We start from the raw sequence: 15,582 nt of genomic DNA on the forward strand, positions 1-15,582 counted from the left end.
GCTTCTTTGTTTGCCTCTGTCTTGTGGAACTTGAGTGCAGCTTCCATTGATTACCAGAACCAGGCTATTCAGGGGCTCATTACTTGCATGATGCTGCAAAAACTGGGGTGCAGATGTGTGTACAGGCTCCTTCCAGAGAGATACTGTCAACTTAGGACAGGCAGGATGGAGAAGGCAGAGGAGGTGTCCACAAACTTTACTGCTCTCTGGGGAGGATTGCAGTCAGTGCCCAGATGTGTGCTAACTTAGAGGCCTGACCCTCAGGTAGCAGCTTTTAATGTATACAAGGAGACCTCATTCAGGAAAACACTGGGAGATGGGTGTTTTTTCTCTGCTTCTTCTGTCTTGAGCCATGGGGTGACAGCTGCAGTGAGTGTTCATGTTCATTAACAACTGTTTTTTGCTTTCTATAGTATTGTGGGGCTTGTTGAGCAAGCCCTGTTGGCTTTCAGAGCTGTATGTTTTGGGGGCCTTATCCCTCTGTTGGGAGTCTTAAAGGTTGGAGTACTAGATGTGTGTTTCAAATCTTTCACTCCTCAGGAAGAAGCTGGGAGTTGAGGATCCTTTTGCGACTGTAGAGCACTGTGCTGGAGCTGGGGTTTATGGCAAGAGTGTGGCTCACCCTTTCCTACTAGTTTCTATGTGGGCATTTTCTTGTTTGCCAATTGTGTAGGAGTTGCTCAGCTAGTTTCTGGATTTCTTTCAGACAGAGTTGCTTTGTGTGTAGCTGTTCATTTGGTCTGTTCATGGGAAAAGGGGAGTTCAGGAGCCTCCTATGTCACCATCTTTAAAGACTGCTACTTGCCCAATTTTTAATCATGTTATTATTTTTTGATATTGAGTTGTAGTAGTTTCTTATATATTTTAAAGATTAACCTCTTATCAGATATATTGTATGCAAAATTTTCTCCCATTACGTAAGTTGCCTTTTCATTTGCTGTGCAGTAGCTGTTTAATTTAATGTAATCCCACTTGTCTATTTTTGCTTTTGTTGCTTGTGTTTTTGGTGTCATATCCTGAAATTATTGCCAAGGCCAATGTTCAGAAGGTTTTCCTTTATGTTTTGTTTTAGGAGTTTTATGGTGTCATGTCTTCCATTTAAGAGTCTAATTCATTTTGAGTTGATTTTTATGAATGACGTGGGATACGGATCTAGTTTCATTCTTTTGCTTGTGGATATCCAGTTTTCCCAACACCATTTATTGAAGAGATTCTATTTTCCCTATTGTGTATTCTTGTCATTCTTCTGAAAGATCAGTTGTCTGTATATGCATGAGTTTATTTCTGGGCTCTTAATTCTGTTCCATTGGTCTATGTGTGTGTTTTATGTCAGTATCGTACATTTTGATTACTGTTATTAGCTTTTTCTTATCAGTAGTTTTACAAATTCCAGTTCTTCTTATCCTAAAAAAAAGCCACCACCTTCCCTGCCCCCTAAGCTCCTTTAACTTTATATTTTTCTAATCCTGATCGTTAAGCTTTTTAAAAGAGAAAGTCATACATCTGAAACTCTTTTGGCAAATTTCACCAAAGACTTCCTAATTGTCAAGTTCCTTTTCAGATCTTGTTTATTCAACATATCCAATGGACCACTCTCTCCTCAGACCTTTGTTTTGGGTGTGAGATGCCATGATATAGTTTTTTGCATAGTTTTCATTCTATTTTCATTTCCTTTGCCCATTTTTCATTCTGAGCTCAATCATGTAATAGTGTCCCCTGGTATCTATCATGATCTATCTATCATGACTACTCAATCAGATAGTCACCAGGTCCTGTAGGGTCTACTCTCTAACCTTTCCCAAATTAATCTACTTCCCTCTACTTCAACATCTACCACTTTAGTGCAGGTTCTTCTCTCTACCCCCACCAACTTTTTTTTTTTTTTTTACTGTAATGGTACCTGAACTGGTCTTCCCAATTTCTATCTTGCCTCCCTCCAATCTAGTTTTTTTAAAACAACTAGAAAAGTGATATTCTAAAAAAGAAAACACCACTCTTCAACTCCCTGATTTAAATTCTCCAATGACTCTCTGACTTTTAGCATAGCTCTTAGCATAAGGTACACAGTCCTTTTTTATGTGTCCCCTAAATACCTATTCACACTTTTTCTCTTTATTTTTCACCTTTTACTTTAAGGTTTCACATTATCTTTTGCCTTTATGACTTTGTGTGTGAAGCTTCTTTCTTATACCTCCCCCTCTTCCCTTATCTCCACTCCTTTTGCTTGGTTAAGTCTACTCCTCCTTTAGGACCCAGTTCTGGGATATCGCCTCCTGGAAGCTTTGTCTGATCAGACTCTAAAGTATACTACCTAGCATGTACTTCTATGAAATGCTAATCACTGTAATTATCTGCTTATTTTTTGTTTCCATTTGAAGGCAGATAATATTTTTCCTTTGGCTTTGAGTCACTAGCAGCTAGCATAATGTTGGGCACAGAGCAGATGCCAAATAAGGATTGTGTGAGATTGGTTTGCTGACCCTTACAAAGCCTTGAAAGATATATTCTTTTCTATTTGGCAGAGCATTAACAAAAGTACTTGTAAATACTTAAATAAATTTCCTTTATGTTAGAGAAAGCCAAGAGGTAGATTTGTTAGAAATAGTTGAGAGAAACATTTATACTAATTAGACAATATTCAATGCAGTGCTGTTCTAATTTTCTTGAAAAAGTCAGTTTGAAATGATTATTTGCTGACTGTCTGGGATGCTTTCTTATTTAATTTGTCAGTTTTGTGAAAGATGAAGCACTGATGGGAAAGTGTGTGGCAAAATGGTCTATAATTAAAACACATGTGATAGCTAGAGCAGTGTAGATGAAGGGATGAGACCAGTGAGGACTGCTGAGACTTGAAATTCAGATACATTCTGAATAAATGGATACAAGGATTATGCAATAGAAGTAGATCCAGATAAGGGCACAGTGACATCAGTGAGATCTAGAAGTCAATGTTGTAGATACAGACACTTAATTTAACCTACTTCTACAGTATACATGTTCACATCTCAAGTATCAAGCCAATGCCAATGATAAGAGATTAGCATAGAGCTAAGAACTAGGATGAAGCTACAGCAGTTCATTTGACTGTCTAACCAAAAGCAAGAGTAAGCTCCCAATCATACATGATATTAAACAAATCAAGAAATCTGGTTTATAGCGGAAAAAGGAATTGAATAAGTCAGTAGGCTGTAGCTTGTGGGTGAATGGAGTTTAGATTATGGCACTTAAGAAGAGGGCCCTGGTATGAGCAGAAATCCTAGGAGGATTCAGTGACAAATTATATCTTCAGCTCAGTGGATGCAGCATGGGAACAAGGTAGGGACTTAAATGTCTACATAGGGGAAAGGTAGGTGATTATAAAATGAATAGTAGTAGCCATCTCTAACATTTATTTAATACCTACAATATACCCGGTATTGTGTTAAGCCCCAGGGTACAAGCCAAGGGAGGTTTTATGAATGAAAAAAGAACTTTATTATTGAAATCCAGATATTTGGTTAAATAGTAAATAACCATTCCTGAGAAACCATTATTGTCACGGAAATTATAAAATATTATTAATCTATAACTTCCTCAAATAAATGCTTTGGAGTTTTGTCAGATTTGGAGTATGTTCACAGTAGTATGTTAGGCATGCATGCCAGATATCTACCATTTGCCCCTCCAGATATAACCTTCGTTCTCCAACCTACTTTATTCCCTGGGAAGCTGTCCCAAATGGATAGAATGATCAGGTTCTCTTGCTTTCTGGCTTCTGATTGAGTTTAGTCACTTGGGAGCCTATGTTGAAAACTGGGGGAAGTGAATAAATGAAATTGAGTTATAATTGTCTTATTTCTTGTTGTGAGGTTTCTAGGGTAGTCTGGATTTCTTTACCAAAGGTCATTGATCCTTTCAAAGTGGCTCTCTCTTTATGACTTTCTCTGGTTTCCAGTTGCTGTTCCATTTTCTTGCCTCTTTGGTCCTAGGGGTGACGTTCTCAATTGTTATTGGCCCATGGTTAATGCATTATACTTTGTGTCAGTAGTTTTCAAACTTTGGTGTACGTTAGAGTCAACTGGGGGAGTTGTCAAGGCAAATTGCTGAGCCCCATCCCCAGAATTTCTGATATAGTAGGTCTGGGCTAAGGCCCCAAATTTGCATTTCTAACAAGTGCCTAGGTGATGATGCTACTGGTCCAGAGACCACACTTAGAGAACCAATGCCTTATAGTTTCCTTGTACCTTGCCCACAGCTTTATTAAATTGTCCCTTTATTAAATACTTTTTCTGTTGTTCTAATTTGGGTGTGTCATCTGTTTACTGATGAGATCCTGATACTCTTTCTTACTATATCATAACTGGCCCCAGAAAAGAGAACTCAGAGTAGAATTTTGGAATTAGTTTTATTGTACATTTAAGAAGTGTAGAGGAGGAAAATGCAAATGGGTAATTCACAGAATGTGGTGGCATTATAATTATTCAAATTATTACATGGGATGAAGTATAGATGGAAGATAGAGTATTGGGAGATCAAGTGACTGATACTTAGTTATATGGCAGTGATAATAGACTTAAAGATTGTGGAGTCCTCTGGCTGCTTCTTATGATTCCAAGGAGGGTAAATAGGTAAAAGGAATAATTAAAAACTGTGAACATACAATTAAGGACTTGTGTAGATATGTAACAAGCCATCCATTGCAGAATTGCAATGAAGGAGACTCTCATCTCTTGTAGTTTTAGGGCAGATATGACTGAGTAACTTTATTCTTAAACCTAACTACCACCCACCTCTCTACTAAGAGATCTAGCCCTTCAGTACATAAAAGTCTTTTACTTACCTAGCAAACTAATGCTGATTAACCTTCGAACCCACCTTTGCCATCTGTTATTGACTCAATGTAGCCTAGGTGGGGAGATGCAAGACCTACCCCGAGAGGAATAGTTTATACACTGAAAGAGTTCAAAACGTCAGCAATCTGTATTGGCATATGTGGGGAGTAAATGCTAAGGTCTATCAGATTAAATTCATTGACATTGGTGTACTCACGTGGAATTTGGAATTTAATAATATATTGGCTTGGGCACTTGGAAGAGGGCTTAATAATCTATGAAGTATATTAATTGAAGCCTGAACTCAGTGATGACCTATAGTTAATGAGGTAGAAATGTTTGAGATTACCTGGCATACTGTAGAAGAAGGAGTTCAATGGTTTAGGGAAGTGAAAATCCTGGAATGGATGAGACAACTTCTAACCATACTCCCTAGGAAGGCCAGATGATGCTCTTTTGTTAAAGCACTAAAATGCATTGGTAAGGGGGATGACAGTATCTTTGAATAACTCTGTGGTTGCTGTCTTCTGTAGGAAGGAGATGATATTGGGTTATACTATAATAGAATTGGGTTCTCTGATCCTAATAGGATTGATGGGGCTCTTAGAATGATATAGATCAGCTGGTGGCCCTTAATCATTATAAGCAAGATGTCTGAAACTACCACAAGAAGCCACAGGGATGGGTCTTGACTTATAGATATCTCTGGGAGTGGTTCTTAAACCTTACTGTGTATCAGACTCACGGTGGGCTAGTTGACCCCATCCCAGAATTTGTAATAAGTCTGAAGTGGGATTTGAACATTTTTAATTCTAATTGAAATTCTAATCAGTTAATGTTGATGCTGATGGTCTGGAGATCCCACTTTGAGAACCACTATTCTGTAGCAACAGCTAATTGGTTATGCAGTTCTAAGGATAAAATACATGTGCATCCTTCCAATGTACTACCTGACACGTATAGGCAGAAAAATCCTGCCTTGTGGCAGGTCTTGTGGGAAGAAATGGTAATATTAGTGTTTTGGATATATGCCAATTCACATCCCAGAACCTCTCTGATGAGGGAGAGGCCTGGCCCCTTTGTAAAAGGACCTTGAAGTGTAACTATGGATGTATGTTATACATTTTTATCCAAGCTATCTCTAAACATATTCTCTGATATATTAATAGAGGAGAAAAAAGCATGGACCTGATTTATGGATGGTTATTTATGGTTGACTGAGACCAGCTGTAAATAGATAGGTACTACACTACAACCCCACGCAGGGATGACCCCCTGAAAGCTAGTGGGAATAGGAAATCTTCACAATGTACAGAACCCTTCAATCTTCTGTCAGGGTGACTGTATACTGGAGACAGGGAAGTACTCAGACCCCCTGAGTTATTGGATTCTAGATCAAAACTTATACTGATCCCCAGAGACCTTAAATGCCATCATACTAGTATACCAGTCAGAGTAGAGATCTATGGAGGTCTTGAGATAACAGATAATGTTCTGAGTACAAGAGCAGTTCCCTATCCCTCAATGTATAATGGGAGTAGATATAATTAGTACTTGGCAGAATCGACACATTGGTCTTCTCAGATATGGAATGAAGGCTATTATGATTAAAAAGGGCCAAATAGAAGCTCCTGGAATGGCATCCCCCACCTACCCAAGATAGAAAACCAAAAGTAACTCCACCTTCCTGAGGGAATTTCAGAGATTAGTACCACCATAAAAGACTAAAATAAAATTATTCATGTTTAATGTGACTGTTTGGCAGCTGCCAAAGTCGTATGGGTCATGGAGTATGAGAGTATAGTTTTGTACACTTGCTCAGGTGGTGATGCTAATTGCACATGTAGCTCCAATTGTGGTATCTTTATGGGAGTAAACTAGCACAACCCCCTGGAAGTGTTATATTTTCCATTTCCATTGGTAAGGAAAACTTCGAAGTCATTAACATTTATATGGCAGGGACAACAGTATATCTTTACAGTTTTACCATAAGTAATATTCAACTGATCACTGTCACACATAATCCAGAGGGATTTTGGTTTCCTTTATATCCAATAGAACATAAAGTATGTATATTATATTGACAGTATTATGTTAATTTAAGCTAATGAGCAGGAAGTAGCAGGTATCCTAGTCACCTTAGTAACACACATGCATGTCAGAATATGGGAGAAAAACAAGTCAGGCTGTTTCTTCTAAAGTGAGAAACAAATTATTACACCTGCACCTTGAACCTTGTCCACCACCAAGAATGAGGCATAATGCTTGGTGAGCCTCTTTGAATTTTGAATGCAATATGTATTACCTTTAGGCAGGCTGCTGCTGCACATTTACTAGGTAAACTTTAAGGCTACCAGTTTGAGTAAAGCCAGGAGAAAGAGCGAGCTGTGCAGTAGGTCCTATCTGCAGAGCAAACTGTTCTTCCCATGAATTTTATGACCCAGAAAGCTTGATATATTCAATATGTATGTGCCAGAGATACTATTTGGAGCTTCTGGCAAATCCCAAAGGAGAATCATGGCATAGACCCCTCCTTTGTCAATAACTATTTCCATTTGAAAAGCAATGTTACTGACTTGCTTATGGACCCCGATAGGAACTGAACACCTACCTGACCACAGGGCACAAAGTGAGTATGTGACCTGAACTGCCCATCATGAACTAGGTGTTATCTAATATCGTGAGCCATAAAATTGGATGTGCCCACCAGCATCTCATTATAAATCAGATGTGATGTATCAAGATCAGGCCTGAAAAGGCTCAGAAGGCACAAGTAAACTGCTTAAGTAGATGACATATTCCCAAGGTACTCGGCCCTGCTACTTCTCTGCCTCTTCCTCAGCCCATACCTATAGCTTCATGGGGAGTTTCCTATGACTTGTTAATAGAGAAAGAAAATGCATGGTCCTGATTTATGGATGGATATGCATGGTATACTGAAATCAGTTGTAGGGAATGGGTGCTGCACTGCAACAGGAATAACCATGAAAGACAACAGGGAGGGAAATTCTTCCAGTGGATTGAACTCTGAGCCCTGCATCTAGTTTTAATTAGGGGTAGAAGTAGAGATGTCCCAAGGTATCAGTATACATTCATTCATGGTCAGTGCCTAACACATTGACTGGATTGTTAGGAACTTGGAAAGAAAAAAATCTTGTGAAGTTGGTGACAAGGAGGTCTGGAGGAGACCTCTTGGAATTGTTATGAAGTGTGAAAGAGATTCCTGTCCAACATTAATGCCTAACAAAGATATCCACAGTAGATAAAGCCTATAGGTGGACAAATGACCCCTGTGGCTTGATCAAGGAGTTCCTGTACAATGTGGATATGGTGAATAGAAGTATGCAAGGCACAGCAACATGGATTTCCCCTCCCCAAAGTTGATGTGGCTTCCACCAGTTGCTGAGCATACAGCTTGCCAAGATAAGGTATCAACGTTGAACTCCTGATACAGCTTCATCCTCATGGAACCGTCTAGCTACCTAGCTTTTTGTGGATGGGGAGGCGGTGCTGTGTCTTCACAAACACTCAAAGTCCAAGTATTGATTTGCTTTCTCTTTACAGTGCTTCTGCCATTTTTGGACTTATCCAATGTTTAATACATCTTCATATTATCCCTGTAACATCACCTCCAATTAATAGGGCTTCTTATGGTGTCAATGATCTCAAGCTCATAGAATTTACTAGTCTTACCATGTGTATATTATTCAGAAACAGCTGGCTTTGTAGATTGGTGTCATGGCCTGCTAGAGGCTCAGCAATAGAGCTAGCAGGGAGATGAGATGCTGTGAGGCTGTGATGCTGTACTACGATGTGGTGAATGCCTTCAGCCAGCATCCAATAATGTTTTAGAGAGAAGAGGGAAAAAAATCATGCTATAACTTTTGACTATATTCTCCTCCCTCAGAAACCTCTCCATTAAGATAAGTTTTAAATAGCAATAATATCTTACAGAGTCATTACTTAACCCGTACTTCACTTTTGTCAGAAAATTTTTGTTAGAACAATACATTTAACTTCTATCTGCCTGAAAAATCAAGACATCCACAATGTCTACTAGGGATCCTCCCTTAGATGTGGCACTGCTGTGAACTACACACCCCAAGCAATCATAAGTGGTGTTTCTGCATGTGTACAGTACACTCCAGTTTTCAAAGCTCTGTATATTTCAAAGCAATGTATAACATTGCTTATCAATATCTGATATAAATAGTATAATAAACAAGGTTTAACAGAATAAAGCATTAGTCAAAGGTGAATGCCTTCTAACTTAAATGGATTTTATTCAACTATTAATCTGTTCTCATCTGGGATAATTAAAAACCATATTGAAACACTTACACACTGAGAAACAACCCCAGTTCTTGACTTGACAGCCTGATTTTATTGATTTGATTTGTTTGTGGCTTTAGCTGTGAGAGGTTGTGTACATTACAACTTGGCATGGAATCTTTCACTATAGGAATTGAAGACTTTATTTACTCTTAATAGCTGTATCAAGGGCTTTGTGTATATGCAGGTCTCAGCAATTGTCCCTGAGAAACTCTTGGAGTAAAAAATAATCTTTGACATAACTTCCCATATGATTCAGTTTGGATTCCCATGTGACTCAGATGCTGCCAACTTAGAAAGTACATATACATCATACTGTGCCAATGACTGGATGTCCTTATTTGCTAATGCTCCTCTCTTGTAGTGAAAAATGCTTTATAATTTTGAAACTTCTGATCTCTTATATGTGTTAATTTTAAAAAGTCTGTTTTCTCCGTCAGAACTTTGAGAAATAACTTTCTTCTTTTTCTTTGGAGTACTTTACTTTCATTTTGAATTCAAAAGAACAATTTTAAATATGTGTTTTCTCACAGATGATAGGCATTCAGTTGTTTATCATGAAACACTTACTACATTCTACCCAAAACTACTTTACAGAAGGGGCAATTAGTGATGGAGACCAATGGCAAACAAATACACAAATTCTGTTCTATTCAAGTTCACTTCATGGGTGGTGTGATTTTAGTGTTAGAATCTCTTGGGTGAATTATGATATTGGTGAGGCACTTAATTCAACTAAAACTCATTGCATCACTTTTTAGCAATACTGCTGAAAGTAACACAAAATTCTCTTTCTCTAATTTGCCTCAGAAATATATCGTTGTCATTAGCAAGCAGAATGAGAATTGCACCTACCAATTACTGAACAAAAATTAGAGCTGTAAATAATGTGAAGCATCTCATTCTAGGCAGGTGACCTTATCTGCTTATCTTCCTACCATGTACAATAAAATAATGGTTGATAAGGGGTATTAACAGCTGTTCTAATTTGGAATTAAACTTTTATAAATCAAATTAGTACTTCCCTCCAATAAAAAAAAGATCACTGAGATTGATTTAACCAGCAATATTTTAAATCTTCTTTTTTAACTCCCATCTCAGTGACAGAACAGGAAGCCAGTTTCATATGACTCCTTTTCTTGGTATGAATTTCATGTGCTTAATAAATTTGTTTATTTGATATGACATTATGCTTAAGTTTGTATTTATTCTTCTTCTTAAAAATGAAATCAAATAATTTCATTTGTAAAAATATTGCCTGAATTCCTAGTTCAAGTTAAAAAAATTATACAATTAAGAGAAGAGAAATTTTGGGCAGAAGGGTACATACATAGAGGAATTTGTGGGCAGAAGGCAACATTATTTAGAGAATTACTTTGAAGTAGTTCAATACATTTTAAGTTTGCAATTATTGGATGATTGTATATATGTAATTACCCTGAAATTGTGCCAATAATGAGTCTTTTTCTCCACTTACCTCTTGTCTCCATTGGTATATATTATCCGAGTATTAGATTTACTTATGCATATTTGAGTCTCTATACACTTACTGATTTTTTAAGCAAACATTTATTAAGTGGCCACTGAGTGCTGAACATTATGCTAACACTGGGAGGGGGAGGTGTGTGCAGGGATGAATAATTATATATAACCATCATTGTTATATAACAGTAGAATCTTTCAAATGGAACCTCTAACCTTGACTGGTGTTATATAAACTTTCAGGGGATTCTTTAGTGACTGGAGTTCATTTACCATGTTCAGGGTCAATTGGACCTTAAGCATTTAAGAGATATAATTTAGAAGGAGAAGAAAACTTAATATATACATTGATAACATGTTCCTGTCATAAATAATCTTTAATACTTTGAGCTATTTAGAAATATGAGATAGTATCTAGTACAGGAACTATATTATATGAGAATATTTATTAAATTAAACAAAATTAATTAAATTCTGCCCTGTAATAAAAATTGACATTCGCTGATAGAAACAGTTTAAGCTGATTGTTATCTGTTGGCTTTATAGATTTTACCTTTACTGGGGCTCCTTCCAACCACCTCTAAGAGGATCTTTGAAGGAGTTTTTCCCAAAATGTTATGCTGGACAAATCTAATCTACTCATTAAAAACAGAAAGTCTACTTGATCAAACTTAGCAACTTTATTTCCAAAAACATTCTTTTATATAAACTAGTATAAAATAAATAGGTATTTAAAAATTCCTTTTGATTTAGAGAACTGCTGATGCTTCTATTCACTATTCCTCATCTACTAAGTCTCTGCAGGAATTTATACAATTCAGTATCCTAAAGTGGAATGAATGGTTAATTTTATCTAGTATTAGACAAGGAGGAAAAAGTTTTAATAAGTGCTGATAGTTACCCAAAGCTTCAAACTTTAATGACTCCATTAAAGTTACTGGATAACATTAAGTGTGATATATGGTAACCACACAGAACATTCTGGGTTAAACACAACTTGAACCACACGATCTGTTCATATTGCTAATCAGAAATGTTGCTCTTTAAACAGTTTGAACTGTTTCACATTCTTCTGTTAACTGTTTACTATGCTAGGTAAAACTAAAACCTTTTTAGTTTTTAATACAAATGTTGGTGTAGTAGTTGTCTCTTAAGTTATACATTGTAGCTGTTAGAAGATAGACCCAATTAGGAGTCTATAGAAGTAAAAATGGGAGGGGGACTGATTATGGACTCTGAAGAGGTAAGACAAAGTGGTGTCACTTCATATTCATATTTGACAAGTAACTGTTGTATATTATAGTCAGTATGCTTAATGTTTTAAACTAAATCATGGGGAACCAACTGGGTTCCAGTTTTACTTTTACTTTTCATTGGAAAGCTGTGTTTACATTGGTAAATCTTGTGCAGAGGTTATGGTAATATACAAAGTTTTCTTTTCCTTTCAGGTAGTATTTTAAATAATCTTTAGGCTTATTCTAGGAAGATGTTCATGGTACATTGTTACACAGTAAAATGAATCCCAGGGTGTCAAGTACAAAAACTAAGTATTGTACTAGGGGATAACAAACTACTTGGGTACTCATAAGGGTAGATAATGCAGGGAGCTTTTAAACAGGTCACAGGAAATGAGAAAGAAATGAAAATAAATCACTTGTTAGAGATAACAATGAAATGAGCTAGAGAGAAGAGAAATGCTCTGTAAACAGGTACATGAGCAAGTGCTGTAGAGACTTACAGAAAATCAGGGGACTAGGTTTGACAATTTCATTCATCTTTCATGCCAACACCACAGTTTTGGTCACTCAACAGGTCAGTTACCTTTCCTTTGTCCTTGTATCATAGGTCACACTGTTAAATGTAGCTACCCTGTAAATAATCATAACTACCATATTTTGGAAGCTTGCCATGTCCCAAGCTCTGTGTTGAGTGCTTTACATATGTTATTTTGACACTTACAGCTATTTTATGAGGCAGGTGTTATTATCTCCATTTATAGGAAAGGAAACAGACTTGGAGAGATCAATTTATTGCAACAGCTAGAAAGAGCCAGAGGTGTGATGTGAATCCTTGTGCATCTGACTCCAAAGTCCATCCTTTTAAATCTTACACTTCCTGCAATTGGTCACATCATGTATTTTATTACTTAAGAAAGAGTGAATAAGTAAGAAGCTTGGAGTCAAAGTCTGGCTATTTCATTAGTGATGTGACCTTGGTAACATTTCTTAACCACCTCAGTTCTTCTGTTTGGAAATGGGGACACAAATAGCATCTTTTGAGGTGCTTATGACGATTCAAAGTGATAACAAAATACTTAGCACAGGTCATGGCACATAGAAGAGTTTTCTAAATTTTACCATTATTATCATTTTGCATATTTTATTAAATTCTTGATTTTGTGAGGCTTTGAATTTTATAGTCCTATAAAACCAATGTAATTTGGTAGTGAATCTTATTTTCTCTCTAAGAGAAGAGAACTTTCTTTCCCGTTTGAATTAAGTAATCTTTGAATCCTATTTGAATTTTATTTGAATCTGGTTTAAATTGCTCCTGAAATAATATTGACTCTTAAGAGAAGTTTGTTTTTACGATGCTGTAGTTTTTTTTATAAATAATTTTCTGCTGCTTTATTCTATGACTTTGTTTAATTATACTCAAATGTCATCATTTATTAGTTTTCTGTGGTCCAGACCACATATTTGTTTGGATATTAGCGACTGAAATTGTAAGATTTCTCTGTGTATTATAAAATGAACTAAAAGTATGAGGGAAAAGTTCATACTTAGAAAATCAAATTTCTTCTAATATTCTTAACTAGGTAGTATAGACTTTGGGGAATGATTTTCCTTGGTTGATAAGTTTTTGGAAAAATTCTATATATTCTTTTTTTTTTTTAACATCTTTATTGGAGTATAATTGCTTTACAATGGTATGTTAGTTTCAGCTTCACAACAAAATGAATCAGTTATATATATACATATATTCCCATATCTCTTCCCGCTTGCGTCTCCCTCCCTCCCACCCTCCCTATCCCACCCCTCCAGGCGGTCACAAAGCACCGAGCTGATCTCCCTGTGCTATGCGGCTGCTTCCCACTAGCTATCTACCTTACGTTTGGTAGTGTATATATGTCCATGCCTCTTTATCGCTTTGTCACCGTTTACCCTTCCCCCTCCCCATAGTCTCAAGTCCATTCTCTAGTAAGTCTGTGTCTTTATTCCTGTTTCACCCCTAGGTTTTTCATGACTTTTTTTTTTTTAATTCCATATATATGTGTTAGCATACGGTATTTGTCTCTCTCTTTCTGACTTACTTCACTCTGTATGACAGACTCTAGGTCTATCCACCTCATTACAAATAGCTCAATTTCGTCTCTTTTTATGGCTGAGTAATATTCCATTGTATATATGTGCCACATCTTCTTTATCCATTCATCCGATGATGGACACTTAGGTTGTTTCCATCTCTGGGCTATTGTAAATAGAGCTGCAATGAACATTTTGGTACATGACTCTTTTTGAATTATGGTTTTCTCAGGGTATATGCCCAGTAGTGGGATTGCTGGGTCATATGGTAGTTCTATTTGTAGCTTTTTAAGGAACCTCCATACTGTTCTCCACAGTGGCTGTATCAATTTACATTCCCACCAACAGTGTAAGAGGGTTCCCTTTTCTCCACACCCTCTCCAGCATTTGTTGTTTCTAGATTTTTTGATGATGGCCATTCTGACTGGTGTGAGATGATATCTCATTGTAGTTTTGATTTGCATTTCTCTAATGATTAGTGATGTTGAGCATTCTTTCATGTGTTTGTTGGCACTCTGTATATCTTCTTTGGAGAAATGTCTATTTAGGTCTTCTGCCCATATATTCTTATATTCTCTTGAAAATTCTATTATCTTTGTTGCTATTTCTATAAGACAATTTAAAAGTATATCACTACTTCTGATCATTAGAGTTAGTTCTTTTTGCAATTTATATTGATTGAAGTCATGCTGTTTCTAACTTTAAGCCAGTAATATTTTGGGCTATAATATAAGAGAGTCATGCAAATAAGCATATGTGTTTATGACTGTATGCAGTTAATATTTTTTGTTTAAATTTCACATGATAGATTAGGATCTGTGGGGCTATACACCACACGATTTGGGTAGGTTTGTAATTAACCAAATTAAATCAGAAAAAGCAGATATTACTACATTTCTTAACACTTTGATCATGGGCATTATTGGAGCTGCTGGCATCAGCATGTTGAATAAAGGACATCTCAGTACTAAAAACTGTTTATAGAGAGTCTAAAGACTTTGTTGGATCCATGTTATCTGCTTAAGAAATGATAGGCAATCAAAAGCTAATTGATGATTTTTCTCAACTACTGATAGCAATTTAGTATATTTTACCCTTTATCCCTACTGCCTTGAAATAAATTTACTGAATGTGCTATCTTTTGATGATTATATCAAGGACAGAAGAACCAGATAATAAGTGGGTCCTTAGACTTCCCTTCTTTGTGGGAAGAGATACTTAGGATTTTGGAATATAGGAGGGACAGATATTTGATAGTCTGTTTTCCTTTTTACTTACTTCCAGTCTTCTGATAATCATGGGTTTTTAAGATCTAAACCTTAGGTGTAATTACCCTGATCCTAATTTCCTCATCTGTACAAGAGGAAAAAAATGATACTTTCTTTAAGGATTCTTTTGAAGATTAAATGGCATAATTTATGTGAAGTGCCTGGCATATAATGATGTTCAAGGAACTTATACTATTTGTGACCTGGTGTTTTCTTTCTATCTTTTCCCTTTTGTTTTAACAATTAAGGCTTTTTTTTTTTTACAGAAATATTTTTTATTACTCTACTCTTCACACTACGCTTGGGAACAGTCTGTTTAATTTATTAAATCCAAGAGAAAAGATAATTCACTGACAGAATGAAACATCCAAATTTTTTCATTTA

At 36.4% G+C, this 15,582-nt stretch overlaps 1 protein-coding gene across 1 annotated transcript in view; it reads left to right on the forward strand.

The window, feature by feature from the left end:
- The window catches only part of CTNNA3 (catenin alpha 3), a 486,398-nt gene that overhangs the window by 331,502 nt on the left and 139,314 nt on the right, over positions 1 to 15,582 (forward strand). The gene's annotated exons all lie outside the window — the stretch shown is intronic.

The sequence above is a fragment of the Tursiops truncatus genome, chromosome 16, assembly GCF_011762595.2.
Source record: "Tursiops truncatus isolate mTurTru1 chromosome 16, mTurTru1.mat.Y, whole genome shotgun sequence".
Classification (NCBI taxonomy): domain Eukaryota; kingdom Metazoa; phylum Chordata; class Mammalia; order Artiodactyla; family Delphinidae; genus Tursiops; species Tursiops truncatus.